General features: G+C 33.8%; 1 protein-coding gene and 1 non-coding gene across 3 annotated transcripts in view; both read left to right on the top strand.

Moving 5' to 3' along the window:
- Positions 1-3,478: 3,478 nt before the first annotated feature.
- Trnal-caa (transfer RNA leucine (anticodon CAA)) lies at positions 3,479-3,595 on the top strand. The gene is made up of 2 exons: positions 3,479-3,516; positions 3,551-3,595. It is a non-coding gene; the product is annotated as a tRNA-Leu (tRNA).
- Positions 3,596-9,116: 5,521 nt separating this feature from the next.
- Positions 9,117-18,820, top strand: part of LOC129917385 (fez family zinc finger protein erm) — a 65,801-nt gene continuing 56,097 nt past the window's right edge. The window contains exon 1 of one of the 2 annotated variants that reach the window (XM_055997687.1): positions 9,117-9,621. The gene's annotated coding sequence lies outside the window, so the exon portion shown is untranslated. Of the gene's footprint in view, positions 9,622-18,215; positions 18,252-18,820 lie in introns of those variants that run through there. The other variant, XM_055997688.1, reaches the window with a different exon arrangement.

Here is an 18,820-nt window from a genome sequence, read left to right as displayed (position 1 = left end):
CCTATTCTAACAAAACAGACAAATTCGCAAATGCCTTCCGCGCCGCAACATCAAACAAGAAAGTACGTACTAACCTAGGTACCTACAAAGAAAAAGAAATAAAAAAAAAAGTAAAATTCCATCTACCCACTTATACCCATACTAACTTTCCTACTTGTGTAGTAGCCCTGTAATGTTTACAATTCATCACAATTCACAAGGGCTCACCGAACAAACAAAAATGTTGCCATTTTGTCGGTAACCCCTGTTGCCGGAATGACACCGCACTCCACTCCACAACCATTCTATCATTCAAAACTCAGCGCTCTACCCGAATCCCGAATTCCTGACCCGACAATCAGCTATCATCATCATCATCATCGGGTTTGGCTGCGAAAATCCACAAGAAAAAAAAAAACAAAAGTGACAGTACAAGCAGATGTCACGGAAACACCCTACACCCTACTTTCGCGCCTACAACTTCGGGGAGATACCGTTTTGTTTTATGATTGTGTGTGAGTGTATCTTCCCCTAATTCCTTATGTAGAAGCACTAACCACGCCCACATAATAATTTGTCTGAGGCGATAACAGGGCGCATGCCCTGGCACCCACAACAAACTGTCAAATTGTACCCCTATAACGACACGCCTAGAAGTTGCCAATGAACTTGTATTACAGTTGTTTTGTTTTTTTAACTGTTGTTCTTACAGCACCCCTAATGCGTATTGTGTATGTATATGTGCTTAGGTGTGCCACCCCGTATAATGCCAGTATATCTCGCTACCCAGGTAGGCAGATATTTTATATTCATTTGGGAAATACTTTAATGCAAACATTTATTATCCTTTTAAGGTGATGCAATGGCTTCCTCCTGCCTCCGTTCAGTTCTCCTGGTTTTCACAGGATATTTCTATTTGAATCTGGTATCTGGATCTTGATGTTTGTTCTTTTCAAATTTCTTTATGTTATAGATCCAGAGAGAGAAAAGCGGGAAACAGAATATACACACCATGGTTTGGTCTTTGGTGTGAGGAGCACATTAAGTTGTCAACCTTTTAAAGAAAAAGTTCACAGAGATGACGAAAACTCCCCGCTTATGAGAACGAGTTTGTGTTACGTTACGTTATACAGTAATGGTATAGGTAAAATGGTAGGTATGTAGAAAGATGTACCTATAGATGAACATTTGATTAAGGAGAAGAACGAGGGTCATATTGACACCGAATTGTGGCAGGTGCTCAAAAAGCGCACAGTAAATCATAATAAAACCGCGCGGGCGAATTTTTTTTTAAATTTTTGTTTGGTTTATTTTTTTATCTGTGTAAGGGAATGAGGTAAATTTTTGTTTGTATTTGTAAGGAAAAAAAAAAACATAGGTACCAAAGTTCCCCACAAAGAGGATGATGGATGTACCAAACTGATTTAATGATGAGCATACATATCTAACTACCCCCTACAAACGAAAAGCTTAAAAGAAAAAATATATTATCTTTGAAGAATTTACCCTACGCTGCTGTGTGATGATGATTATGAACAACTAGGGGACGATTAAGAAGCAGAAGATGTAAAAGATCTTAAGGTTTTTTGGATCAAATACTCGCGGGTACACTTGGATTTTACCTACATAGCTTGTTTGCTTACGAATTTGTAAAATTCTTTTTGGGCCTTGGTTTTAACGTGTAAATAAGTATAACATTATAGCCAGAGGCCAAAATTAGATAACTTTAGTAGCTACCTACATATCTTAATCCAACATAGCAACTTATGTAGGTTATTTTAAGCCTTTAAGGCATTTGGAATTTATTGCATTATTTTTGAAAAATTGCGGTCGGTAAGATAAAGAAAGGTGTTGAGATAGGCTCCTGCCAGGTTCCAGGACTTAATAACAAATACATTTAGAATGAGTGAAAAAAAATATTGGACAAAATGTTGTAATAAATTCAAAAAAGAAGTATAAAATCATTTTGATTACTTTGATTAATTTTGTTACCAGTTATTCTTACGTAATTTTAGGCTGAAAAATACGAATATGAAGTTTGTTTGTCCAAAAAATGTCATGTGGAAGCTCCAGGTGAAAATTACGGAAGACCGTCTAAAGAAGATCTTAGTGGATAACTGCAAAAAAATATCAAGATTCAAATCCAAAATAATTTTTTTATTTCTCACAAAACTACAAATTATTCTGTGGTGATAACTTTTAAAACAGTTTTTACTTTTGAAGAACATAAATGAATATTACATTTAAAATGTGTGTGTATCGAATTTTTTACACAATTTGCAGACTTGCTACCGGATGTACAGCTTTTTTCCAGCATGGTTGCTGGAAGTTGATTGTGCGGCAGATGGTGGACGACCTATACATCTTTTTTCAGCAGAAGAACAGAGTTCTTCGGTAAGGCTCAACCGAAATTCGAGAAGCCGTTGCTGTCGCACAAGACAAAGAACTTAACACCCTATAGATACGGTGTGTCTGGCAAATACTTCCTCAAATGATGAGCCATTTTGGTGTAGCACATTTGTTTGTCAACATCGCCTTTTATGGTTTCGACTTTTTAAATACTTCCTTAAATACATCCATTAAAGCCATCAGGTGATGACATAGTTGAAGGGCCTGAAGCAATGGTGACCGAGCCCTTTTTTGGCTTATACGGTGCGTCGCACACTGGGGCAAGATGACTGAATGAATGGCATCAAATAAGCCCGTACAGATAGGAACCTGAAATTTCAGAGACTCTTACAAAGTGATTTCAAGTAAAATTTTTGCCTCGCCCCCTAAAACCCCCACTTTATAGCTAATCATTTCTGAATTGATGAACGATTTCTCTTATTATATCAGCTGAAGAGTTTATTTAAAGACTAAAAAGAAATCATATATCTATATTGTTCAATCCTCTGGAGGTTGCTCCGCACAGATAACACTTTTTGACGTGTTGTTGCCATTCTTGTGTCGTATCTCTTGCTAACGGAAGCTCAATTACCACTTCGTTTACAGATTCTCCGGGCACTTGTGATAATTCTGTAGTCAAATTGAAGCTCATTATAACAGTAATCACTAATCAGGTTCAGGGTCTCCAATATAATCATGGAAGTCTTCATGGTCATCAGCGGATTCATATGAAGCCGTCAATATTTCGATTTCTTCGTCATTCAATTCCGAAAGATTCATTTTTTTTACTTTTCACTAGCTTTGTTTCTCTCACTTCGCCGAGGCATTGTTGTTTAACTACAAAAGCATAATTACTGTTGATTATGATAAACGAAAACAAAAAAACACTGACAAAAAAACACAGAACATTTGAGTGGACAATTTTTCACAACTACAGAACAGAGCACTTTATCCGTATGTACGTAGGTACAAGAAGATGAGATCATAAAAACATGAAACGTTATTTTTTGGTAGAGTTAAAAACATCCAAATAGCCCTCAAAAATTATGCAAACAAGGTCTGCACAGAGGTAGTTTACTCTTGTTGCAAATTTGACTTCATTCACTCATATGTCAGGATGGCCGAGCGGTCTAAGGCGCCAGACTCAAGAGCAATCTTGCCTTCAAAGAAAGGTATCTGAGCGTTCTGGTCCTCTCTGAGGGCGTGGGTTCGAATCCCACTTCTGACAAGATTTTTTTTTTATTTTTTTTAAGATTGTGATGTTCAGATTTAGGAAAAATGATAGAGCTTCAGTTTTTATATTTATAATTTTAAAAAGTGTAAATTAAGCCGATTCACATTAACTGGAAAACTTGCGTTATATAACCTCTGAAAACAGTATAAGGCACAAAATTATAGTTGTCAGACCTTTAAATTCGCTATTAAGACTCGTATGGCTAAAAAACTGCGTACTTACATTTTTGTTATACATACCACTATTAAAATTTGCTCGGCAGAAAACTTGCTTTTTTATCACTTTTGACTAGTTATAGAGAATTTCGTCGTTAGATTACTTCTAAAATATGATGGTTATCAGAGGCGGATTTACAAATTTTCATGGTATAGGCTTTTCAGTTTTTGCCGCCCTTGCCCATTAATTTTTTTTAATTTAAACTGTGTTTAAACTGTCATAAATATAGAAATATCATTCCAAACATATCGGTACAAATGTTATTTTATAAAGATTAAAGTATAACCATTCTTTGTCAACTAAAATATATGCAAAAATAGCTATTGATAAAAATGTCCATATTTTTCTTCAAAATTCACTGTCCAAAGGGACAACTTTTTAGGCACTAAATAGTATTTTGGCCCTTATTTAGAGCCAGCTCTTAAAATCTACAAGAAAACTAATATAAAAGTGCTTTATTTCGTGCATTTTATTTCAATGAGTTTCAGTTCCGCATTAAAATGATGGTTTGCACGAAAATCAGGTGTCACTTCGGTTAAACCACAGCTATGCACAGGTTTGTTCTTAACATCATGAAAATCTTGGGTAAAATCACAATGTAGCGTCATTAAAATCACTTATTTCCCCGATAAACGGATGATTCCGAAAACATCCCGAATTACTTTGATTTGATTTATTGAGCACGTTAAAATCCTAACGTTACAGGTAATTATAAATATAAATAAATATAAATAACAATAATAATAAAAAATGAATGTATGTATAAAAAAAAAAAAAAAGATAACACAATTAAATTTCTAATTTACAAAATTAACGAAAAATCTAATTTTATACTGTTTTGATTTCAAATTTACGTTAACAGAGTCAATTAAGTTATAATGTTTATTGAAAATATTAATCAACTGATTAATCGGACTGTTAGACCCATAGTTCGATCTGCTAAAACTGGGACGTATTGGCAATCTAGTTCTTAACCCGACACGGGCTCAAACGAAACGACCCAAAACTGAGAATGAGCAAATAGATCCATTCATTAATCCAACGATGAAGCAAAGCTGTAAAAACTCTCTATGAGCAGAAAGCGATGGGATATTCAAGAGAATTAAGTTCTGAGGGTAGGAAGGCCATTCAATTAAATTTGACCGAGGAAGAAATCGAAGGTAAAACTTAATGAATTTCTTTTGGACACTTTCAATTCTATTTGTGTGAACATTGTAATAAGGGGCCCATATAACACAGCCATATTCTAATACAGATCTGGCAAACAAAAAAAAAATAGACATTTAATTACGAAGGGATCACGGAACTCGTTTAATAAAACCGAGTGATCTATTAGCTTTTTTGATTATTGAATCGTAGTGATTAGTAAATGATAACTTTGAATCTAGGATTATACCAAGATCAGAAAAGCTGGATTGGACGTGTAAACTAAAGGAGTTTAACATATAATCAAAAACAATGAAATCATGCTTGCGTGTGAAACGCATTGTCTTGCATTTATCAACATTTAAAAATAAACGATTGTTATTGCACCATTCCCAAAAACATAGTAGGTCATTTTGGAGAAGATTACAATCAGTCAATGAATTTATTTTCCGAAATATTTTTACATCGTCAGCGTACATTAATGAAGAAGAGTTTTTTAAAAAAGATGGAACGTCATTTATAAATAAAACAAATAATAGTGGTCCCAAATGACTGCCTTGAGGTACACCGGAATTAACGACAAAATTATTTGAGTGATTATGTCTGAATATTACACTATAATGTCTATCACTGAGGTAAGAAGACAACCAATTTATAAACGAATCATTAAGTCCAATTCTTGACAGTTTATTTAGAAGAATACTATGATTAAGCTTGTCAAATGCCTTGCTAAAATCGGTAAAAATGCAATCAACTTGCAGATTTTTTTCCAAAGCGTCAAAACAAAACGTTGTGAATTCTAACAAATTAGTGACAGTAGATTTCTTTTTAACAAATCCGTGCTGATTTTCACTAATGATAGAAGAACAATTAAAAGATAAGACATCACAAACTAACAATTCGAACAATTTAGGTATAACAGAGAGTTTGGCTATGGGGCGGTAGTTAGTAACTAAGTGACTAGGTCCTTTTTTATGAATAGGTTTAAGGAAAGCATATTTCCATAGATCAGGAAATGTAGAGTACTTAATTGAGTGGTTAAAAAGAATAAATAGTGGGTAAGATAAATGATTTGCACATTTTTTTAACATGAATGACGGTAAACCGTCAGGGCCAGAACTTAGACTGTCGTCAAGTTTTAAAATTTGTTCACGAATTGTAGATTCAGTAATTGAAAAATTTATTAGTCCTAAGTGGGTATATTGTTCAGATGTCAGAGGGGATCGAGTGTCAGATGGGAGATTTTCCTCAAAGGACTTCATAAAAAACTCCGCAAACATGTTGGATATAACTTTAGGATCTTGGCTAGAAAACTTATCAAACTCCATACATATTGGGCCATCAGTATTTCTTTTAATATCAACAAAATTCCAGAATTTTTTAGGATTTATTTTAAAATCATTTCCAGTTTTGGTTAGGAATTCATTTTTAAAATCAATATAATTTAGTAGGTCGCTATCAGTTTTAGTTTGATTGAACCTTAACCACGCCTTATTTCTTTTGTTTTTCAAGGATTTCAAATGCCGATCGAACCATGGGGGATAGTTATCTTTAGTTTTAACATGACGTAAAGGGATGGTTTCTAAAAAGCAGTCAAATATTATTTTATAAAACTTAAATAACTTATTATCTAGGTTTGAACCACTAAGCAAAGTATCCCAATCAATGAGACTTAATAGACTAAACAATTCATCAAAGTTACATTTTCTAAATGTTTTGGAAAAATTACATAATCTCTACACTTTAAGAATCTCTACACTGTACGATTGTGTTTTTTTTTTTTGCTAAAATCACCCAAAAAAAATCACAAAATTATATATAAACTATAGCCAGTTCGTAGCCTCCAACCAGTAGTTGGACTGGCATCTATAGGTTGTTAGTGGGAAAAGGGGAATACATTCACCCCTATTACGTAAGTTCGTTTGTACTAAAACGACACAAAAACGACTCATTCTGGACGCCAAAATTGAGGCTTAAGTAAAACAATTATCGTGTCATAGGAAAGAGGGCGAAGAGCGAAGGGAACTGTCAAATAAATTTCTAATTTAAGACAAATTGTAGCTCCCAGAGCAAGTCATTTTAGAATACAAACGATTACTAGTTGTGGGCGGCAAACTTGTTTGCTAGAATATGGAATGTGCAATGACTAACGGGAGAAAAAAGTCAAATTTTTTTAAAGAATTCTATCTGCAAGACATCAGAAAGTCGTCATGGAAAAATCTCTAAAATCTACCGCCCTATAGGCTCCAGCCTACTCAGCCTTCTGGTAAATCCGCCTCTGATGGTTATAATAACGATTGAGGATTCATTTTATAGATAAGTACTATAGGTCATTCTCCAAGAATTATCCAAACAAATCAAAAGTTCGTCAGATATACAAAAAAATGTCATGTTGGCCCTACTTTACGAGACAAACCCGCACTTTGACCAACTATAAAATTTTATTTAATCAGCTGACACATACACCCGAACACATTCAATGAAAAAAATTTTGTCCCGCGAAAAATGGGCTATTTTAACAACAACAGCTTTTAGTAACTAATAGATAAACAGCAATTAATTAAAATATCAAAGTAAAAAAGTACAAAAAAAAGCTACATGCACCCTGGGCTGGTGAAAAGAAAATGGTGCGAAAACTCACCTTCAATTATCTATATTTTGTGATGTGAAGTTGGATCTTCGATACGATTTATCGCCTGCAAAAATAAATTAAATATCTACAGATAATATAAAAAAGTTTTTATTAAAACTAGCGCATTGAAACTATAAGATACAATAAAAACAACCAAATCGAAAAAATGCCTCATTTCTGCTGCGTTGTTGACTGCCCAAATATAAGTGTTATTGAGGGCAAAATTGGGTATTACATTCCTTTACAGGAGTTTGAAGCAGATATACGAAGATGAAAGCTCTTTCGAAAAAAAGGCACGGTCTTTGGGTATCATCTCTAAAACTCCCAGAATTGGATACTAAGTAGGCTCGTGTTTGTTCGCACCATTTCATTTCCGGTAGGTAAGTGAAATTATTTTCAATCTAGAACTTAGGATCGAAAAGATTATAACTATCCATTTAACAGGTAAAAGAGCGAGCCTTAAGGACTACACGAATCCTGATTGGGTTCCTAGTTTACATTTGGGATACCAATTAAGATTGGAGCGCCAAACTATAACTCCTTAAAAAAAAATCATTACTTTTATTGCATTTCAATTCGCATATTCCATCCAATAGCTTCTGCAAGAAATTCAGAATGTGAACCTACCTATTTTATTTCAGTTCAGTCTTTCTATAACTTATTCAAGTTAATCATGACGTAGTTATCTACAATAAATCGTAAGTTCCTACATAATACAAAATACAGTCACTATCTACTATCCATAGTTAAATTTTTACCATCGCCGTGCTTGTACTCACTTTCTTTTAAATTAAAATAAAAACGACAAATAAACCAACCAACATTAGAAAGCATCAACAACAAAGCAAAACCAAACCTGAGCAACAAATTGCTCAGCTCAAATTAGAAAATCGAATTCAATATTCATGACGTTGGTATATATCAACATTTGAATGTGCAGTTGTATGCCATTTGTACTACTAGAAGCAGCCATAAAGTCTGCACACGACCCTGGTCAACTGAAGTTCATTGTATGCACAAGAAATTGAAGGCTCCTTCTTTATTCCCCCCGCAAAATAATAAAAAATTTAAAAAAATACTATCAGCCGGTAGTGTAGTGTCCTTTCCCAATTAGATATGAATAGACTGTTGCTGCTATTTATGTAGGTACATAAAAAAAATGTAGGTACACATACAAGATAATAGCAATATGGCTGCTATTACCCACACACGCATACTCTTACACATCGAAAGCGGGCGTTTTTTGAAGTGCGCACTAATACTTCAACAAAATGAGTGTTGCATTTTTATAGGGGTTGATGACAACAGTAACGGTACAATTTTAAATAAATGCTCAACATGAAAACGAAACAGCAATTTGCAAGTTTAGGGTGGTTCATCAACAATCCGCTATGCTCACTCACACATTTGCACAGATTTTCATTCGCGATGCGAATGTGTGAGATATTAATTTCTCTACCCGTATACCTTTGCAGAGATTTGATAGATATAAAAATATAATATACGGACTCATCTTTGAAGGTAGTGGTGAATGGTTGAAATTTCAATTCAATTGCAAGAGTTATTGCCCAGGATAATTCAATGTTTTATTGTGAATCCGTGAAATTTATGTTTGCCGCGTGCTAAAAATAAGAAATTTTCGGCAAAGTGTCGGATATACCTATCTAGCTAATTAATTAGAACTACGGGTTTAATACGAATCGTGTTCCCTTATCTTTAACCCATCATCTGTCACCTCTGGATTTAATGAAACAGGAGTGGAAATACCTTCCTACCAAGGCAAGGCACAGTGTAATAATAAATTCTACCTAGTTGTCAATATATTTCCGTTTCCTGAAAATGTTCAGTGCTTTTATCCGCATCCGCCTACAAGATTATATTATATAAAGTGAAACTGATACGTGATATCACTACATAGGTATTTGATATACAAAAGTGCGAATATTGAACGTCCTTGGAGTTAATAAAATTCATCTGTAGCTTTGTTCAACGCTGATCTAATGGATTTCTAAATTTCCCCCGTTCTGTAAGTAAATTTTTATGTTTTTCCGACGGCATGTATTTCTGTTTGTATATTTAAAGATATAGAAGGTTTTCAAGAATTGATTTCTACATTTTAACATTAAGGTACCTATGTACATATGTGTTATTAAAACTTATTTTAAGGCATTAAGGAAAGAAATGGAATATAGGTGTTTTTTTATTACAACAAAAAACGTATAGGGGATAAACCGGAAATCTTGGCAGCACTGCCTATTGAATGTTCCGAAATCAGCAGACACAAAAAATAATTTAGAGTTATCATATTTTTCTTTGTATGGTTCAACAAAAAATTACAAAAATGTATGCTAGCAAAACTAGTTAAACACATTTTGTCATTCCAAACGTCTGTTTTCACATTTGTTAACAAATTCTAAATAATTTATGAAACAATTAGTTTGGTAGCATAGATTTTAAACTGTTAACCCCAGAGAAATCTCCGCTAAACAACTAAGCCCGAGGGGCTAAGGTGTTTATTTATTTATTTAATTCGTTAAATACTAACGTTACATTACCTACAACTTAATATTAAATTTATATACTAAAAGAAAAACATTAAATACAATATTACATATACTATGTACATTAAAATTGTGCATTAAAGAAATTTTGTTTGAAATTCTTACTCTTAAAATTAACATTAAATGAAGAAATTATAAAATAGTGTCTGTTGATTTAAGGGACTATTTAACCTCCAGTAGGCGCGTGATCTACGGGTGTAGACCAGCCTTTTTTAAAATGTCGCCATTCTCAGAAAAACATTTTTTTTCGCCATCCAAATACAAACAAATATGATACTAATTAGGTAGATCAACTAATTATCTACAGCTATTGTGAAGGATGGCGAAAAAAAAAATGTTTTTCTGAGAATGGCGACATTAAAAAAGGCTGGTCTACACCCGTAGACCACGCGCCTACTGGAGGGTTAAACCATAATTTGTTCTGCTAAATATTGGACATAAGATAATTTGTCTACGTAAATTAGCTTGACTGTAGCTGAAATTTAGACGATCCAGAGCTGATGGAGAAGTTATTGACCCATTAATTAATTTTAAAATAAAACATAACTGTAAATATTGCCTATGGCACGTTAGTAACGGAAGATTGATTGGGGGAAGTGTATAACCTGGAGACCATGGGAGAAAGCGTAGACAAAAACGCATGAACCTTCTTTGGATGCTCTCAAGGCGGTCTATGTGAACTGAGTAGTATGGTGCCCATATTACACAGCCGTATTCTAGAACTGGTCTCACAAAAGACAAATAAGGTAATTTTACGACGTAAGGATCCTGGAACTCACGAGCAAATCGTTTAATAAATCCTAAAATTTTATTTGCTTTTTTTACAATAAAATTGTAGTGATCAATGAAAGTCAGTTTTTGGTCAAGAATAAATCCGAGATCGGAAAAGAGGGATAGTTTTTCCAGTGGAGATGTGTCCAACATATAGTCATATGTTATAAAGTTCTTTTTGCGTGTAAAACACATTTGTCTAAATTTAATAAAAGACTGTTTTCATTACACCATTCTCTGATTAAATACAGATCACTTTGAAGATCTAAATAATCTTTTGTTGATGTTATTTTCTTAAAAATTTTTACATCGTCAGCATAGATAAGTATAGATGAGTTTTTCAAAATTGAAGGCAAGTCATTAATATATAATATAAATAACAATGGACCGAGGTGGCTGCCTTGGGGAACACCGGAGTTAATAAAGAATTGATCAGAAAGTTCATTTCTGAAATTCACACTATAAGATCTATTTCCTAAATAAGGATCTATTTCCTAAATAAGATGAAATCCATAGTAAAAACGATTCGTTAAAACCAAGAGCTCTTAGCTTAAATATAAGTGTTTTGTGACAAAGCTTATCGAATGCTTTGCTAAAATCGGTGAACACAACATCAACTTGTTTATGATCCTCAAAAGCATCGAGACAAAACGTGGTAAAGTGGAACAAATTAGTAACTGTTGATTTATTTTGAATGAAACCATGTTGATTGTCACAGATAATGGATCTACAGTTAAAAGACAAGACTTCACATATAATGGACTAGAAAATTTTTGGGATGACAGAAAGTTTTGCAATAGGACGATAATTGGCAATTTCATTCTTAGACCCTTTTTTGTGAACTGGTATTATAAATGCACTTTTCCACAATATAGGAAATGTTGAGAATTTAATAGATACATTGAAAAGAACACAAAGAGAATTTTAAATATATAATTTGTATACAATTCTTTAGAATAGTCAATAAATATAGTTTTCATTTCAGAATATATCATAAAATCACAATAAGCTCGGGATGCACTATATTTTGCCCAAGCTTTATTTCTTTTATTTTTTAAATTCTTAAGTTCAGAATTAAACCATGTTGCAGTTTTAAGAATTTCAAATGATTTTCGAATCGGAATGGTTTGATAAAAGCAATCAAATAAAATGCTATAGAATTTAAAGCACATCTAATTAATATTACAATTTTAAAAAGTTTGATTCCAGTCCACATTACATAATAAGTTTTATAGTTGATCGAAATTGCATTTTTTGTAATCAAATTTAAGTTTGTTATTTGAATTAAGAGAAACATTATTAATATTAATACTTAGAGATATGTATGTCTAACGCTGGGTGGTGTCGGTCTTCTTCCAACAGTTTAGTATGAGCGGGAATTACAACCATGTCAGTGTATATAGTATTGGAGAAAAAAACTAAGTCCAGAATTTTATCGAAGCGATTTGTTATTCCATTGTATTGGCTGAGTCCGCACGAGGCTAAACCATCGATAATCGAAAATTCACTTGCGGATGAAGGGTTGGAAGGAGAGAAATAGTTGCAGTCAGTAGAATTTGTCCATGTCAAGTTTGGAAGATTGAAGTTTACATAGTTGTGTTGTTGCATTTAACATGTAAAGTGCTTAGCCCCTGACTGCGATTTTTTTTTATCCAGTCTAGGCGGGTCGTAATAAAAAACCCACCTTATGCTAGCTTAATCAATGCCGTCTTTACCATAAGGGCACACGGGGCCTGTGCCCAGGGCCCCCATTCTCAGGGGGCCCCGAAGGAACGAATATTATATTCTCAAAACATTTTTGTCGGTCAGACCATCTACCAAAAAATGTTAGTTTTTATATGGCAACCAAACAATCAAATACATTTTTTTCTACACCTATACGGAAAATATATGTTTTCAAAAAGAAAACAAAATATGTGGCGTTGTATGCGGAAAAAAATTTAAATCCAAACCACCAAACCCAAATTCAATTTTCAAAAAAAAAAAATAAGACAATAATATTTTCAAAAAACAAGAAAAATACCTTTTTTTCCACTGTAGGTAAGATTATTTATTATTTATTAATAAAAACAACGAATTCTCTCCCATTATCTTTTTCCTTAAATAATAATTTCGTTTGAAGTTTGCAAAACTGTCAAATTTGTAGTGCGTGTTAAAATCAGTGTAAAAATATGAGTAGATTCGTATTAAAAGACGAAAAAGAATCAATTCGTCGGCAAAAAACATCAATACTTTTTCCGTTGGAAAACGTTTGAGAAAAAACTATTGCCGGCTCGTCGACGGTACATCAATGTTTTGGTTCAATGGAAAACGCCATGGTACAATGGTTTTAATTTGAATTGCGAATTGCTCTCGTATTTAAAGATTGACACATAAAATTCATTAAATAACTTAAAAAAATTTTTTTTTTAAGTTTTCTTAGTTTTAATATCAGTATAATCCTTTTTATGTAAAAATTTTCATTAAAATCGGCTGTGTCGTTTTCATTAAGAAATCGGTTCTATGGCAAGTAGGTACCGTTAATAACGGTCCAAAAAATATTTTTCTTCTTTCAAAAGTGCGGCCTTATTTTCAGCAAAACATATTTTTTTTCAAAGCAAAATCGTTATCCGTTTTTGAGAAAATTGCAATATCTCGAAAACTTTATATTGGAGATATCCGTTGAAAAAGAGACATTAAAATAAAAAGGCAAAAAATAAAAAAAAAGGCTCTTGAAAATTACGTAGAAATCGTCTGTACCGAGTTTTTAGCAAATCTATCAATCCGTTTGAGCTCTTTTTTCCAATTCTTCAAACTGAAACTTATAACGGATACAGGGTACAATTATTGGCAGTGGCAACGATTGATGTCTCGATGCACGTATTATTGGCACCCCCTTTACTTTATATGAAACGATATATTGGCACCCCCTTTTAACCATAACCATTGCCTTTAAGCCAACCATTGTACTTATTTTACTTTCCAAAAGGGCCCCAAAATTCTTGTGTGCCCAAGAGCTTAATGCCTGGTAGAAAACTTCATAATACAGTAGGTGGCCACATGATTATGACCGATGAAAACTTTCACTTATTTTTTAACTAGAACGGGATCAAATTTTGTTTCAGTATGTCGACTAATTCGTTTTTAAAATATTTTTGAAGATTTCTACACACAAAATATTATAAAAAAAAAAACGGTTTCAACATTAAAGAAAAGTTTAATTAAATTTTACGTGACCACGAAGTTTGAAAGTTCTTCGAAACGTCGGGGCGAAGAAATAAAATTAATATTTCTTATAAATACGCGGTGAGTTTCGTAAAATTTAATTAAACTTAAAATTAAAAAAAAGGATATACAAACCACCGTTTAAAAAGTAGTTTTCGTTATTTCAGAAGTAACTTTGAATACTTTTTTTGGATTTAATATAAAATAAACTATAAAATATAATATTTATGTCAGCCGAATCTTTTTACCATCAGGTACCTATTTCATAGACACGGCATTGCACAATGCACATCTTATGTGTTTTACTAAGCAAAAAAGGCGTATGTCCATTTTCTCTTAAAATACACAACATATACCTAACAAAATCATGAGTGCCATAAAAAAATACACTTTTTTAAAAGAATAAATAATTTTTTAAAATTTTAAAAATATTTACTCTAAGGGTGCGAAATCCAGAAACACTAAAATTCATTTATCTCAAAACTACAAAAATGGTTATGCGCCCTTTTTGCTTAGCACAGCAGTATGATGCCCACGATTTCCTTATTCCTTGACTCTGTTTTTATTCTCACCTCCGACCTGCCAAGATTTGATGTGCAATCTGTGTGATAAATGCAAGCAACATTCAAAGAATCTTATCCATGAATGTAAAGATGACAGTCCAAAGTCTTGATTTTCAACCTAAGTATTTTTGTTGGTCACATTTTGTACACCATTCATTTCTGATGGCCTAGCTAAGCATATGTAACAGCTTTGTGTAGACTTTGTGTCTGTTAAAACACATAAAGTTTTATTCGTCGAGTTAATGTTATACTTTTTTTAATGACAAATTTTTATATGGAACCCTTTTTCATAACAAACCAATAACATATCGTTTTATTTTCTTATATTCCATACTGAATTCTCATCGACTCACGACGTTGAAAAATTGTTCCCATGAAGAAATTCAAAACCTCTAATTAAATTTTGTATTTTTTAAAATATTTTCGAATATTGTTGAATCAAAGTCTATAATTATCTTACACAAAGAACACAACCCCCCAACTGCTTAATGGTTCACCTATATAGCAGTCCATTTAGCAAAAAAATAAAAAAAAAGTGAGCAGAAATTCAAAAGGTAATAATACAATGTTTCCCATAGAAAACAATGCAAAATGCTATGAAACACATAGAACAATGTACTGGGAAAGCCTAAGTGGACCATTTTAACAGTTCTAAGTCAGCTTTATTGCATTAAAAAAAAGAATTCAACTAGCTATCCGGCGCATCACGGGGTGAATCTCATCAAGCCCTTGACTACTTATACCCGGATGGCTGCGAAAGTACACACTTCTTTATTCGTTTTAGACGCGTCGCGTCGTCGTCGTTTTCATCATATAAAACACAAGAGGGAGGGTCAGACCTAGCAGGGCTACAATATCTAGGTCGGCCCTTGTTGTTTTTTTTTGCGTTTATTTTTAAATAAAATAATGCACTGCGTTTTTCATTCTCGCACCCCTGACTGCTTCAACAGGAAACCCTGCCGACTGGCAACATTGTACATAATTCTTTTTATTATGTTTTTTTTTTCATCTCATATATAAATGTTATGTTTATTATTACCAAACTTGAAGTTTGTAATACTCGAGAGCCATTTTTTTGTGTTTGATTCTCAAGTACTCGAACCGCAGCAATATTTTCATTTTTCAACCCTGAGATTAAAGAGGGGAGGAAAATTGCTGGTAATTGCAGTTTCAACTAAACAAATCACACATCTGCTATGCTATATATGATTGCCAGAGTATCTGACTGGGTGTTTTAAGGTGATCTGGACTTAAAAACATTGAGACTCTTTTTTGTAAGGGTTCTTTCGTATATTTTTTTACACAGTCTTTTGTGGAACGAGCTCGGAACGGACCTCAATCATTTTGCCTGTTCATGCCGCTCAAATTGGTACTAAATACTTTATATGTACCTACTTACTTGGGTATGTGATTTTATGTACATGCATATGGCTGAGCTAGGTATTTACTTATGATCCGTACGTCGGATAAGCAAGTTTAGGCAGACGTATGGAGACGTCTTTAGCAATGCAGTGTATGCAATAAGTTAAAGTGTATTTGTTGTTTTGAAGGCCAAGGAACAGTTTAATTGGGGCGCCTGTATGCTTTAAGAATTAGTTGTTGCCTTTTGAGCAAATTCCATATCTCTTAAAATTTCTTCATATAAGCTAAGTAACTTAACGGATCTTGATCATACGCAAAATCCCAGCCGTAAGTATATCCTACCGTAATGCATTTAGTTATCTTAGTATTCGAAGACCCTCTTTTGGAGCATTTCCGTCCTTTTTTCCGATGTGACCGAACGAGTTGTAAGGTTTTTGTGCTACATACACATCGTGGTACAACTCATATAGGACCGAATATTGATCGAGGTATTTTCCGTTCGATTTGTCAAAAAACTCAACGCCTTAAAGAAGGACTTTCTAAGTAAATGTTTCGCAGAGAAATAACTTAGGGTTCCGAATACGATCCAATCTTGTTCCCCTGTTCTTCAATAGCTGTAAAATCCGTACTATGCTATCCGTACTGCGTATTATGTGCTCCAGAATTAAGCTAAAAAAATACGTTACAAGATCTCCTTTCATCTCTTTTATGAATCCAGTGGATGTTCTGAGTATTCCGGACGCTATTTCCTACTTGCACGTTTTATTACATGTTTTTTAAAGCAGAAACACAATCACGCTTTGCCAGACGCTTCGTTGCGTTACGTTAAGAAAAAGCGCGCTTCTGTCAGAATGACTAGCAGCTGATTGAAAAATTCCATTTGTTGTCAAAAAAAAAGCAATCAATTTTAAATTTCAAAAAATTAAAGACAAAAATAAAATAAATAAATGAAATGTAAAATAGGAATGAAAAAGCGGAAAAAATAATCAAGATAGCCAAATTAGATAGATAGCCAATTTAGCGTATTTGGCATGGAGTTTTACAAGAAGCTCTTTATTTATCTCCTCCTGGACCCGCATTTTGGCCGCAACATTGAGGGGCTGCATTCTCCTGGCCATGTTTATCATAAACTCCTCGTCAATATCCCTTGGAGCTGTGGGAATTGACGAGGGAGTGGTCAGTTCCGTTACCGTTTTTTGGATGCCTCCCAAAAAACTGTTGAACTCGCTGCTCCGCCGCCGCTTTCAACAGTTTTTTGGAATAGGAGTGCGTTCAAACTCCTCTCAAAAAAAGACCCCTTCCCCCAACAATGGAGATTGCGGATCTGGGGGTCTCCGGCGGGGAGCAAAAGTTTCCGGTTATCTGTAAAAGTAAAGTTATAAACAAAATCAAATAATAATTTTAAATACCTATTACATACTTTCTTGTTTGAACCGAGTCCGCTAGAAATTGAAGGGAGTCAAAAAACTCCCACACAACTACTTCGTCGGCAGCGCTTCCCGAAGGAGCTTCCATCTTCCTTTTTTCTTTGATGAAGCGGTCCCTCAAACTCTTCCAGCGCTGCCGACATTCGCCAACTGAAACAAAAAATTTGAATAAATAAATGCTGGAATGTAAATGTAATTAATGTAATGTAATATTACTTGGTCTCCCCAACTGCTTCGTGATTCCATCCCAAGTGATGTTCCTCTGGTTTATATTTTTGTATTCCTTTAACTTTGTATTATAAAGGAACTCTTTATCCTTTAGAAGGGCGTTCAGTTGTTCCGCAAAAATCTATAAAACAAAATATTTTAAATAATTTATAAATTGTATACCAATAAATATATTTTTCTTATCACATTAAAATTTTCCATTTTTACAAATCGCATTAACTGTTTTAAATTCAATTGAAATAATGATGACAAATGTCAGAAAGCGCGCAAGAGTTCAACCAAGTTAAACTTTTTTTTGACAGATGGTGTCTTTTACGTTTCCTTACGTTTGTCAAAAAAGCGTTCGCAGAAAAAGCGTCATTGTGCGAGGTTACACAGATTTCAAATGGTTGAACATTTGGCAGTTGACAAAATCGAGGGCATAGCGTGATTGTGTTTCACGATAATAATTATGATAAATTTTCAATGATATGAATATTAGATGAAAATATTATTTGCCTCTGTGCCTCTTAAGTGCTGGACTTAAAGCTACACACACAGGTACTCGATTAGTGTTATAACAGCAACAGCAATAGTTGTACATATATTCTGTATTCTCACTGTGGTATTCGTTTATGTAGTCGTTTACATTTCGTGAGAAAGGTGGTAACTCAGTTGTTGGTGGGTTGCAGGGAACTTTTATTCTTTCAGTGTTGAACATTGGCATTCAGGTGGTTCCACTGAATCTCCGAACTTCAACTCTACGCAACCGTAAGGAAGCTTCCATTTAAAGGTGATCTTGGGCAAGCCCCATATCGGCACCTTGCTTATTTTAAATAACCAGGGCTCTACATTTAAAACGTCAACTTATCAAGAAATGATCACTTCGGTAAGAAGATGGTGGTCTGTCCGTTGACACCGTGCTGGGACAAGCTTTGTCTTCAGACATTGTGACGGTTTGCGTCTCAGAAATCTGAAAGTCTTTCGCCGCTGTCATTCCAATAAGGCCTTCTCTACGCTCTTCCTGTTATACCCAAGGCTTACCCCCAAAGATGAGACACATTTATGAACATATTTTTATCAGTATATTGTTTTAATTGTATTTTTGAATTCATTCGTAGTAGTAGTCA

Source organism: Episyrphus balteatus, chromosome 1, assembly GCF_945859705.1.
Source record: "Episyrphus balteatus chromosome 1, idEpiBalt1.1, whole genome shotgun sequence".
Taxonomy (NCBI): Eukaryota; Metazoa; Arthropoda; class Insecta; order Diptera; family Syrphidae; genus Episyrphus; species Episyrphus balteatus.
Note: the sequence above shows the minus strand (reverse complement) of the source record. Positions and strands in the feature narration are given on the sequence as shown.